At 42.5% G+C, this 13659-nt stretch overlaps 1 long non-coding RNA gene across 2 annotated transcripts; it reads right to left on the bottom strand.

Annotated features, from left to right (window-relative positions):
- Positions 1-9995: 9995 nt before the first annotated feature.
- Positions 9996-12780, bottom strand: LOC140593159 (uncharacterized). 2 transcript variants are annotated; one of them, XR_011993422.1, is made up of 2 exons: positions 12719-12780; positions 9996-10869 (listed from the first exon to the last, which is right to left on the bottom strand). It is a non-coding gene; the product is annotated as an uncharacterized lncRNA (long non-coding RNA). The 2 variants fall into 2 exon arrangements; XR_011993421.1 differs by lacking the exon at positions 12719-12780 and adding an exon at positions 11214-11308.
- Positions 12781-13659: the final 879 nt, after the last annotated feature.

Genomic DNA, 13659 nt, shown 5'->3' with positions numbered 1-13659 from the left:
CTCGGGCTTCTGCTGGTTTCCCCAGGTCAGGTACAGACCATGGGACTCATCATGCTCCCGTGATTACTGCATGAACACGATTACACAACGCTCCGCTCTGCATGCGTGGCGTTTATATGGTGACCCTGTGTAGTGTGGCCTTCCTCATAGGCCAAAAACAGTTAGGTGAATTGGTGTCTCTAAATGGCCCATAATGTTTTATTATGGGTGAGTGTGTGTGAGTGCCTTGTGACAGACTGGCATTCGATCTGGGTGTTACTCTGCCTTATGCCATGTGCTGGGATAGGCTACTGTTCCCCCATGATCCTGTACTGGGTAAGTTGGAAAATGGATGGATGGATAAACATGCCAATCAGTCCACAGTGTAGTATTATTTATTAATTACTTTGATAGGATGATTTGTGCATACTCTAAAATGTCACGTCTATAAAAGATTTGTCCTTCTGTGTTACATCCATCAGTATACTGGAAGACATCCATGACTTCATTTATGTCCAAGAGGGTAACTGACTTCATGTCTTTACTGGAACTTGTCAAGAGTACGAGGAAATGTGAGCACTTGCCATCAGCTAATTATAAGGCTCTCCCACTTGACCGGCACAATTGTGATAGGAAAAAGACCAACTTGGTAAACAAAGTCCATTTAGAAGCAAGAAGGAAATAAACCTGTCTGTTTAAGAGCATTAACTTAGGAAAGAAAGGTTTAATCTCTTGAGTTCCTTTGCTTTAGTTATCTAGGGTAAGCTTACTTTATGATGTTTTTACTCAGGAACACTGCAGGGCCTATGTTACAAAAGGCTATGTTTCCCTCTAGTGGTCATACTTGGACCTGATCACCATTACCCCATCATGAAAAAGTAGGGTATATTTGGTGTATCATAATCCGATTTCATATTTTGTTCATTCTTTTAACTGAAATATAAAATATTACTTGTTGGAATGTGTTACATGTCATGCATAGTGATTGATATTGATTTTGATACTTTAGTTGTATGTATAAGGTATAAGGTTTATGATTTTAAAGTTTGTTCACACTGACAGATTGATCCACCTTTCTCCTTCGGCTATTTGGGAAATTCTTCAGGCTTTATGTGATTTTCCTCTGACTGTAAAGCATCACTTTTATGGACAGAATTTCTAGGCACAGCCAGGGCGTTGAGGGTGTCCAGTTTGGTGACCTCAGGATTAGGTCTCTGCTTTTTGCAGATGATGTGGTTCTGTTGGCCTCATCAGACCGTGACCTCCAGCTCTCACTGGAGCAGTTCACAGCCGAGTGTGAAGCGGCTGGGATGAGAATCACCACCTCCAAATCCGAGACCTTGGTCCTCAGCCGGAAAAGGGTGGAGTGCTCTCTCCAGGTCGGGGAAGGAGTCCTTCCCCAAGTGGAGGAGTTTAAGTATCTCGGGGTCTTGTTCACGAGTGAGGGAAGGATGGAGCAGGAGATTGACAGGCGGATCGGTGTGGCGTCCGCAGTGATGCGGGTGCTGCATCGGTCTGTCATGGTGAAGAAGGAGCTGAGCCAAAAGGCAAAGCTCTCGATTTACCGGTCAATCTACGTTCCTACCCTCACTTATGGTCACGAGCTGTGGGTAGTGACCAAAAGAACGAGATCGCGAGTGCAAGCGGCCGAAATAAGTTTCCTCCGCAGGGTGGCTGCGCTCTCCCTTAGAGATAGGGTGAGGAGCTCGGTCATTCAGGAGAGACTCAGAGTAGAGCCGCTGCTCCTCCGCATTGAGAGGAGCCAGATGAGGTGGCTCGGGCATCTGATTAGGATGCCTCCTGGACGCCTCCCTGGTGATGTGTTCCGGGCATGTCCCACTGGGAGGAGGCCCCGGGGAAGACCCAGGACACGCTGGAGGGACTATGTCTCCTGGCTGGCCTGGGAACGAGCTGAATGAAGTGGTCAGGGAGAGGGAAGTCTGGGTCTCCCTGCTTAGACTGCTGCCCCCGCGACCCGACCTGGAAAAGCGGTAGGAGATGGATGGATATTCAAGGGCTCCTGTATAGTGCTGGGTTCTGTGAATCTGCCAGGGTACTCATGCCCCTACAGTACCCTTGCAGAGACATACATTAAATAAAGAAGTTAGGAGAGAATATTTGTACATAAGAACATACTGTAAGAAATTTACAAATGAGGCCATTCAGCCCATCAAGCTCATTTGGGGAGAACTTAACTAATAGCTCAGAGTTGTTAAAATCTTATCTAGCTCTGATTTAAAAGAACCCAGGGTTTTAGCTTGTGGGAAGACTATTCCATACTCTAACTACACGCTGTGTAAAGAGGTGCTTCCTCAAATTCGTTTTAAAATCTTCTCCCGCTAATTTCCACTTATGGCCACGAGTTCTAGTATTTAAACTAATATTGAAATAGCCATTTGGCTGAACAGCATCCAGGCCTGTTAGAATCTTATATACCTGGATCATGTCCCCCCTTAGTCTCCTTTGCTCAAGGCTAAACAGATTCAGCTCAGCTAACCTTTCCTCATAAGACATTCCTCTAAGACCAGGAATCATTCTCGTAGCCCTCCGTTGCACCTTTTCTAAGGCAGCAATGTCCTTCTTAAGGTATGGTGACCAAACCTGCGCACAATATTCTAGGTGGGGTCTTACCAAGGAATTATATAATCGACTCGACTTAAACTCCACACACCTAGAGATGTAACCTAACATTCTATTGGCCGTTTTTATTGCTTCCACCAATAGCGGCTGGCCCATAGGGGGCGCTCGGGCATCGCCCTCCCAGATGTGGGGGGGGGGGATATAAAATATATCAAAATAAAATATATATATATATTATATATATTATTTTTTGTCAGTTTTACTCATTCAACAGTGAATTTCCACCGACAGATTTCCACCAATCATTTCTCTTCTTGGGCACTCATCAAAGCGCCCCAGAAGTGCAGCGAAATAGCCAATCGTGTATGGTTGCTAGGCGAAAATAATAAAGATTTGGCCTATGAACATCGCAGAATTAAATGGTTTTGGGGCGCTGGAAATTTTGCCCCAGCTACAGAAAATGCGGGAAAGTACCCTCAAAACAATTATTTTTCATCCAATTTGTTTCTTACCTCTTGGTTACCTTGTTAGGCTTCCTTATCCATGAAAAGATTGGTTTTAATATTTTTGGTGTGGATTTCTGGACCTTTCTTTGACAGCATTCCTCTCGTTTTCAATAAAAAAATAATGATAAAATAAACCTCTAGAGAATTATATAAATAAACTGAACTCGTCTTATCTTACCTTACATGTATGGGCATGCCTTACCTTGATTTTGTTTTAATTTATTTAGTTTAAATAGAGATTCCTGACAAAGTCAAAAAGCTTTGATCCAGTATCACTCTTAGAAAAAAGGGGTCTTGGGGGTGCTATATAGAACTAGAGGCAGGGGTGAAAGTAAGCCGGTACGCTCCGGTACGACGTACCGTTATAAGATTTACAGCCGGTACGTAGTACTGGTAAGAGTAGAGGGTCTATGCGGTCTAAAAAACACATTTACAATGAGTAACGTCCGCTGTTTAAGTCTACCCACGAAATGTAATTTGAGACATGCATTCGATGAAGAGAATAGCGTTTAGGCTACTCGAAATAGCTATTAGTCTGTGGTGCACTTGCACGCGTCTGCTGCAGACAGGTCTTTTATTTGCGCTCTGTCGGATTTTGGCAGGGCGTTTGGTGTGAAGAATCCCCTCGATAAAAATGTGTTCCTCTTTTGTGGTGATTTGTGTTTATTCCGACATCAGAGAGCGCTGCACAGGTGTTTTCTGTCAGACAAACTATTGTCATGACTTGTTTCCTATGCGCGCATATTAGGCTACTTTGAAGGGGTGCGCTGCAGGGACGCTCGAATTCATTATACGAGAATTTCACACTACACATTTTATTACAGTAGGGCCTGGGCTTAAAAAGAAGGCTAAAAGGTACCAATTGTTTTTAAAAAGGTTGACAAAGCCAGCACTATGATCAATAGCTTTTAATAATTTCTGCAAATGTCTACTTTGCTCTTTCTGTCGGTGCGTTTTTGGAACTCCCCAGTCGTCACCTCTCTAAAGTCTCGAGCTTGCGCTGCATCTTCCGCAGTTATTCAGCCAATGAAGTCTTTGTCTTTTATAAAAAATGTGTAAATTATATAATTGTTTAATTGGCATCTTTATTTCAAACGACCTGACCGACCGCGACCCGAATATTGTTAAAAATGTATATTTTTTTAGTGATTGCAAGTAAAACATTTTTGTCATTTCACGTAAGCCCACTTAAATATTAAAGTTTTTTTCAGGAGCGACTGAAGAGAGATATAAAACGATAAAGTGATTAAAAGATTGTAGTACCGGCAAGAAATGAAAACTACTTTCACCCCTGACTAGAGGGGTTCTAACCAGAGGAAATTTAATAATGTCTCTAAGGATGGTAGCAAACAGGGCTCTTGGGCCGTCGCTTCACCAGACGCCGCGGGTGGCGAGTCGTGTTGAGCAAAGTAAACCGCATCATTATTAGCGTTGTTGATGTTGTCTATTTCATTTAATAACGCTTCGGGTATAGGAGGGGGTGTTGCTTCGTCCATACCTGCTGATTCAGGTCTTGCGTAGATTTTCTCTTGACCGGTCCGCGCCGCGCGTCTCTCGTACATAGAAAAAAAAAACAGAGAATACCTATTATTAGAATAAGTTATTTTTCATGTATGGCGTTTATCATAAAACATGTATAAAAGAAATAATATACTCACTCTATGCAAGTCCTGTGTAGTTTTCTTTTCTTTCTTTTTGCAGTGGGGTACTTGTGTTTCTTTACCAAAGGAGGAAAATCCGTACGGTGACCGCTCAGTGTAATAAAAATATCTGCGACTGGTTATTCTTAGGATTCTTTAAGGAGATATAGCCTGTCAAGTTATAGGATTATCTCAGTTTCTTAATTATGTCTATTTCATGTATGTCGCTGTGTTTTTCTTTTAACTCATATTTGTACTTGTGCGCAGATGATACGCTCGACCCAGGGATGTACATAACGGGCGTATCGGAAAAACCAAAACTTAAAAAAAAAATTTTTGTAAGACAAAATGTCCAATTTGATGTGTGGCCCAATTACACTTTGACCGGGATTTGACCTACGCTGATGTAGTATAACGGCTGCATGAGGAAAAACACAAACTTGAAACAAGTTTGAGAAAACAAAACCCTACCACACACACACACACACACAGACACACCTCCCAAACTGCTGCTAAGCGTTTATTGGAGGAGGATAGCGTCAGACCCATTTTCCCAGACCCACCTCCTCTCATTCTTAGCTGCAACTTTCTCATTCTCCCAGTTTCTTTCAGTCTCGCGCAGCACAGCTCTCCAGCATCGCTCTCTCCGAGTCCTTTGCGCTATGCCCAAGTACACGCTCCGCCGGACCGACCGGGACCTTCCCAAGGTACCGCTCCACAGGCACCCCCTCCGAGTCCTTTGCGCTATGCCCAAGTACACGCTCCGCCGGACCGACCGGGACCTTCCCAAGGTACCGCTCCACAGGCACCCCCGGCGTACGGTCACACTCCATCAGGTAACCGACCCACTCAGCTCCGCGCTCAGCTCCGTGTTCGGCACCGTCAGCCTCATAGCACAGGGCTATTCCGACAAAAACCCCACTCATAAGCACACAATTCACTCTCCTCAAAATAAAATAAAATAATAAAAATAATAAAAATAAAATAAATAATTTAAATAATAAAAAAATAAATAATTTAAAAATAATAATCATAAATAAATAATGTAAAAATATTAATAAGAATAAAAATAAATAAATAGTCACTAGTCGTGACATCACCTGGCTCCGCCCCAAACCACACCCACCCAGTGAACTTTTGACCCGTGACCTTTTTGACCTTTAGGTCATAAATCTTTTTGAAAGAAGCGGCATTATCCATCTCTCTGATGTTCATCGCCGTCTGCCCTGTTCCTCCTAATAAACCCTCGTATCCTGCATCCTCGCCTGCCTCGTCCTTCCCTGCTTCCTGCCTGTTCGCTACCCCTGGTCACAACAGGTATGGTGGCAGGGTCCGGAGAATGTCATGTATAATACGCTTTATGAAGATTTATATGGATGGCAAACAAAATACACTGGCCGTCCAACAAAAAGTCACACACTCTAATATTTCATTGGACCGCCATTAGCTTTGATTACAGCATGCATTCACTGTAGCATCTTTTCGATAAGCTTCTGCAATGTCACAACCAGAGCATGTGAGCGGAGTGGAGCGGAGCGGGCGAAATTTCGTCAGAGCGCGGATCGGTTTTTTAATTAAGGCTGGAGCGGTCGCTCTGTCTCGCTCCAATTTTGCTCCGATACCGCTCACACTACGACTCTGAGACGTGCCCAAATCTACCCAGAATTCATCTATACAATTATCAAGATTTAGATCCGCTTTGGAATCTAAAAAGACCTTTCTCTGAAACACGAGTGTGCAAAGCGAACACGCGGAGGCCAGAGCAAAATGTGAGCAAGTTGTATATGGTTGTAGCATATCAAGTCTATAAAGTAAATAAAAGTATAAAAGCCTATAATTTGGTAATCAAATTAATTAGTTTGTCATTAAAATTAGGTCTAATAGGATTTTTTAAATTCACGTAACGCTGTCAGTGAAATTTAATTTTATAAAGAGAGACGCAGCAGCAGCATCAACAGAAAATAACTGAGGAATTTAAAACGTGGATGCGCTTAGCCTGTATATTCTTTAGGCTATTAAGCCCTCTGATTCCTTTATTTTTAAGCCTATTTTGTGTGGAATGCCATTGCCAAACCTGTCCATTGTTGCCTATATGTTGTTTAAAAATAAATATTTTCAGTTCTGAGTGCCGTTGCTCACATTTCTTTATGATATAAGGCTTCGGTTTAAGGTGACATTTGTTAGGCATGCAGATTATTTGTCCCTCTTTTAAATTGGAGCGGGAGGAAATTTTAGTGGAGCGAGGAGCGGTGTTGAGCGGAGTGACTTAGTGCAAATTAGAGCGGAGGAGCGGGCGGAGCCAACAGCCTCGTGAGCGAGGAGCGGAAATTCTCACCGCTCCACTCCGCTCACATGCTCTGGTCACAACTTTTATATTCGTCCAGAGTTTCATTATTTTTTTGGCAAGATCTTGTAGTGATGATGGGAGAGTCGGACTTCTGCGCAAAGTCTTCTCCAGCACAGATTCTCAATGGGGTTAAGGTCTGGACTCTGTGGTGGCCAATCCATGTGAAAAAATGGTGTCCACTCTTTCACAATTTGAGCCCGATGAATCCTGGCATTGTCATCTCGGAATATGACCATGCCATCAGGGAAGAAAAAATCCATTGATGGAATAACCTGGTCATTCAGTATATTCAGATAGTCAGCTGACCTCATTCTTTGGGCACATAACATTGCTGAACCTAGACCTGACCAACTGCAGCAACCCCAGATCATAGCACTGCCCCCACAGGCTTGTACAGTAGACACTAGGCATGATGGGTGCATCACTTCATCCCCCTCTCTACTGACCCTGATGCGCCCATCACTCTGGAACAGGGAAAATCTGGACTCATCAGACCACATGAGCTTCTGCCATTGCTCCAGAGTCCAATCTTTATGCTCCCTAGTAAACTGGAGCCTTTTTTTCTGATTAGCCTCACTTATAAGTCGTTTTCTTAAGGCTACACAGCTGTTTAGTCCCAATCCCTTGAGTTCCCTTCACATTGTACGTGTGGAAATGCTCTTACTTTCCTATTAAACTTAGACACGAGTTCTACGATTTTATTTCACCAAATGTATAAGTGATCGCCGATCATGATCATTCACACCCATTCTTGTGTTTGTCCAGTCCTCCTGTGTGCCACGTCATTAACGTCATGTGGAATCCCAGTGTCATCAGCTGTTTCGAGTTGTTTTCATTAGTCCTGTGTAGTTAAGTCTGTGTCACAGTATGTTTCTCGAGTCCTGTCATTGAAGTCCATCCATTTTCCAACTGCTTATCCTACTGGGTCGAGGGGGGTCCCGAGCCTATGGGCACGAGGCAGAGAACAACACAGGACGGGGGGCCGCCCCATCACAGGGCACACTCATACACCAGTCACTCACACCTATGGGCAATTTAGTATCTCCAATTAGCCTCAGCATGTCTTTGGACTGTGGGGGGAAACCGGAGTACCCGGAGGAAACCCCACGACGACATGGGGAGAACATGCAAACTCCACACACATGTAACCCAGTCATTGAAGTCGTTATTTGTTTTGCCCTGTATGCCTCTCCGATTGCCTATTAAATCCCTCATTCCCCGATCCTTCGTCTCCTTCTCCTACTTCCCTGGTCCGTGCCCTGCGATTTGTGACAGTTCTTAACCCAAATTTTTTAGTTTCAGCAGTCTCCTTAGATGTTTTCTCTGTTTTGGGACGTCATTCCTGAAACTCTCTGCAGTTTGCCCACCGCCACAACAGGTCACTGAGATGCTGTTTCCTTCAAATCACCCCGATTCATATAGAAAAAAACAACTACTATTTCAGGCTGCTGTTTGTGGATTACAGCTCGACATGGTCATCTGTCCCCAGGTATGCAGGGTTTGAGACCAGAACACAGAACACTCTCCCACAGAAAGCATAAAGTTAGCTGGGGGAATTTCTGTTGCCGCTGCCTGAACAGCATGTGTGGAGAATGTTTAGGAGGGTCAAGCCATGCAAAGCTGCTGGCCCTGACGGCGTCCCTGCCTGCATTATCCAACCACAGCTAGCCCCTGTCTTTACCTACATCGCTAATATCTCTCTGTACATTGTGAAATCTGTTCAGAACATCACTGGGACTGACCTACCCTCCACTGACCAACTGTACCTTAACTGCCTCTGTAACAAGGTTCAGTCTATAATCCAGGACCCGAGCCACCACCCACAGACTCTTCACCCCTGTGCAGTCTGGTTGGAGATTTTGCAGCATCAGAACACTGGCTTGCTGATTCATGAACCGCTTAATTCTTTAAACAATTCAAATTTGCAGCTTTTGCATTCCTCTCTTGTGTTGTTATACACCATGTGTTTCATTCTGAGTAGTGCCATTATGCAATATTACCAAAAAAATCTTGAGGATATGCAGATTCTCATTGATGAAGGCACGTGTTTTATGTAACATACTGAAGGAGCTGTACAAATTGTTAGATATAAAAGTGAATAGGTCTGGCATCTGTCATCAGAAAATAGATGGTGTGTTTTAAACACTTTGATAAAATCTTGATTTATAGGTTTGTTACCACAGAAACCTCAAAGATTAGTCCTTGTTCAGAAGATTAACATGGATTAAAAACAATTTGAAAGTGATTCAGTTATGTTGTAATTTAAGAATATGTGGAGAGAAATTAACTTGTCTTTGTCAAACATCAATCACTGAACCAAGCTGCAGCGTTGGCACCCCCTAGTGGTGAATTGAGGATTGTTCTGTCTGAAGCAGCTCACCAGGAGATCTGGCATCAGCTGCTGTCGATATGTGCAAAGAGGAAGGTGAATTATAAAAGAATTTAAGAAGATCCGTTATAATTTGGGGGTGTGGTGGCTAGTTATCTGGATAGTTAATATAAGGCTGAGTTTTGGCCTAAAAATTGACTTTAATCATTTCAAGCATAAACAGCCAAACTTGCTGTCACCTGTACTGTATGTTTCTTTCACTGATACCAAGACAGGACAGATGAAAACACAGTTTCCCCACAGGGATGAATAAAGTACCTCTATTCTGTTTTATTTAAATGTAGCCCATGCAAGCCTAGCCTATGCAATTACACGAGGGTCTTATTTAGTTATTTACCTTAGTGTTGCTCCATCTGTTTGTGACCCCTTGTGGTCCTTTGTTTTAGTAGTATTGTTTCATCAATAAATCCTGTGTGTCTGGGAGCTGTAAGTGGATCATTGTCTTTTTCCCATCTGCACCAATGCCATGGTCTGACAGTTCCTGTTTAAACTCAAAACTTTTCTCTCATCATCCTGATATTCAGTCTTCAGGAACACACTTCAAACTCGCCACATTAAATGTAATCATTTATTAAAAGTTAATAGTAACACTTGGTTACAAGTCTGAGAAGGATGCTGACCTTCTGCCTGGTGTTCTTTTTTCTGACAGCACTGGATAGGTCAGGCTTCCAATCCTAACTTTGCCTCCTCTTTTTCTTTCGTCGACGGGTGCCGGAGGTCTTCAATGGCAGCTCCACCACATTCCCACCCTTGGCTGCCACTTTCACTCTTCCTGCTTCATTTTCATGGAAGTCATCTTGCCTTAGTTGCACTTCCTTCATTAGCAGGTCACAGATATCCACTGCTACGTCATTCAATGGGACGCCTTCGCAGTTTGCAAATTCCACTTCTGTGACTTCCACTTTTATTTCTGTCTCTTGTATGTCATCCTCTACCACTTCCACAATGACATCGCCAATGTCAAGCCCAACAATCTCAAAATGGGCGTCACCTTTGAATTCTTGAAGGTCTGTCAGGCTTATTTCGATGTCGAGATCTTCAATTTTCAAATTTTTTTCATCTCTGACTCTTATGATGACCTTCCCTCCCTCCACTTTTGCAACCTCCACCTGCTGCAGCTTCATGAACCCTTCGGTCTCCACTTTTGGTCTTAGGCCAACCTCAGCTCTCTTTTCTTCTGCTGCTGGTGTCTGATTCTTGGTCTTTCGACACTTTTTCTTTTTCTTTTGATAATATTGCAGACTCTCTTCGACAGCGGTTTCTGCCACACCAGCATCCAAGCCTCCATTACGTGAGCTAACCAGGTTATGGGGAGGGGTTGTGGATGAAGACTTTTCCTCATCTTCCCACTGGATTATCTCATCCCATTTATCCCAGGCTGCCCAGTAAGCATCGTATATCCAGGAAACCGCTTTTTCCATTCGCCTGCTGCTGAGAGAAGAAACAGCATTCGGTTAAAAAGGTAGCAGTACAGGAAAAGAGATAACAGTGAAAACCTCACAGAGAACAAACAGCTGCATAATCCGGTTTAGTCAAATAATATTTAATAACAAACATCTAAGTACCATCAAAGTAGACGGCCAGAGCATTTTAATGTTACATATACACATTCATCACCTATCCTCCAAACACCTCTGCTAGCTAGTTTGGCAGTACAATAATTAACAATAATAACTGATTGCAATTAATCAATATTAATTGTCATTAACAATAATAATTAGCATCCCCATCTTGGCGAAAATTTGCTGGAAGAGGGGGAGTCTACCACTTACCTTGCCATCTTGATCAAGAATGAGATTCGTTGGGGATGGGTCAACATCATAGAATGCGCGAACGTTCTAGAATGTGTATAATATACCGTATTGGCCGAATATGACACCCCGCCCCCCCGCCCACACAGAAACACACGCACGCACGCACGCGTTTTTATCAGCTATTTTTTTATTTAAAAAGTTTTTGGAATACTAAATCCTACCTTTATAAAGATTTTTTTTTTTTACAAGAGCATGCATATAATACACTGCCCGTCCAAAAAAAAGTCGCCATTTAAATTTTTAGTTGGACCGCCTTTAGCTTTGAGTATGGCGCACATTTGTCATGGCATTGTTTCCATAGGCTTATGCAACATCTCACCCTTTTATTTTCATCCAGATTTGCATTCATTTCTCACCAGTACCGAAATCTCGAGTACCAAAAGTGCCAAACCAGTTGGGGTACTTCTTTGATACTTCGGTACTTTGGGGTGGGACCTACAAATGTATTTGCTGTCGATTGGTTATGCAAATAGCCTACCGCTGAAACACAAAATACAACCGCCATCTTTTGAAACACACAGCGAACAGAGCGATCACAGCGAGAAACAAAATAAAAAGCCTTAGAAACAAAAATATAAAAAAGTAAAATGGAAGGATGGACAAACGAGGAAACACAGGCTTTAATCGCCATATGGTCGTATGAACAGATCCAGTGGGATTTGGATGGCACGACTCGACATAAAAAAGTTTTTGCCGTTCTGTGGCCTGTACTACGAAGCGGGGTTACTGGCTTATCGGGGTAACTTGTCGGATTTAAGGTACCACAGTTTAAATGGACTTCATATTCGCTCACTTACATTTTGCCCAGACTACCTTAAATCCAACAAGTTACCCCGATAAGCCAGTAACCCCGCTTCGTAGTACAGGCCACAGATCCAGTGGGATTTGGATGGCACGACTCGACATAAAAAAGTTTTTGCCGTTCCGGGCAATTCAGTTTCCCTGTTTCCCCTGTCGCGCGCTGATTTGTACACGGTTTCGCTGTTGTTTTCATGTCTTTTTACGAAGCTCTTGAGGTAAACAAGCCATATATTAATTTTAAAACATCACATGCCTTTTCTATGTTTTTTGTTTTTACAGATAATAAATTAAATTACTTATTTCGCTCGATAGAGCTATTTCTTGATGAAAACGGTATAGTATTGCTTATAAGACTATATTATGTGTGACGATCTACTGTATTCACATGTAATAATGTACCTGAGTGATTTTCAGACATTTCACATACCTCTTTGCTTTAATATTAGGGGAAACATTATTTCCTGATAGACAGGAGAAACATAGGGCAACTGAATTGCCGGGAACACCGTAATACCAAGCCGCTTGGAAGAAATGGGGGGGTGAGGGTAAAATGCGGACCGTTTACAAACAGCGGATTCCGTGTTTATAAACAGACGTGTCGCAAAAGACGCACGCCGCGTAGACAGATCACGTGGCATAGAAAGAAACCCATACGACGTTACCTAATCACGGGGTGCGTTCGAGGTGTGTCTGCAGCTGACGTGACGTGGAGCGCGATCTGCCGTCGGCTGCAGGGGTGGAGTATACGCTGGATGTAAACATAGGGGTATTCGAGGAGCTCAGGAAGGCGCAGCAGCTGCGCGTTCAGCCAGTGCAATTTTGTCATCCATATTACAGAGTACAATACGATTGTCCGAAATCCTTATTGTTGTTAATGTTTAACAATTATTTCATTGTTGTTTTTTTGAAAAAAAAAATTGAAAATATATAATTTGTTGAGCGTTCTCTAGTCGCGTATAATTTGCATTTGGACGTCCAGCTACCATGAACTTCACAGTTTGTGGGTGCCTGTTCTGGATGAGTAAAATAAATCGTAATAAATCAATAAATAAAAATGTTTCTTTCACCAATAAAGTGTATTCTTAAGTATTTTTGTAGATCTCATATCGAAACACTATCGAACTATATCTTCGTGTTGTCTGGTTTCATTTTCTCATATAAGTAAGACTACTGTACACCTTGCAAACACTCATGTGAAATATCTACACTATTATAGAAACGTCACATTGGTTGGCACTGTACAAGTCATTATATCAGAATTAATACAAGAAAGAAAAAGAACATTGCAAAGCAGATCTGTTACATTTAAACATGGAAGTAGCATGTAGAAATAAGTCCCCCAGGCTTGGCATATACAGTAGTAGTGGAAAAGGCTAAATTTGTATTTTACGAAAACATTTAAAAGTGTTTGGGGCAGGATTTGTAATTATCCATTTTGTCCTATACACTGTAACAATAGGGAAGCTGCCCTACATAATCTAAAAGTCCACAGAAGTGGCATGTAGAAATGAGGCCCCAGAACATGTGATATATTGCCAGGAAGGTCAGAATTTGTACTTTACAAAAATTTAAGATTGAAGATTCAAAAGGTTTATTCGTCATG

This window comes from Paramormyrops kingsleyae, chromosome 10 (genome assembly GCF_048594095.1).
Source record: "Paramormyrops kingsleyae isolate MSU_618 chromosome 10, PKINGS_0.4, whole genome shotgun sequence".
NCBI classification, from domain to species: Eukaryota; Metazoa; Chordata; class Actinopteri; order Osteoglossiformes; family Mormyridae; genus Paramormyrops; species Paramormyrops kingsleyae.
Note: the sequence above shows the minus strand (reverse complement) of the source record. Positions and strands in the feature narration are given on the sequence as shown.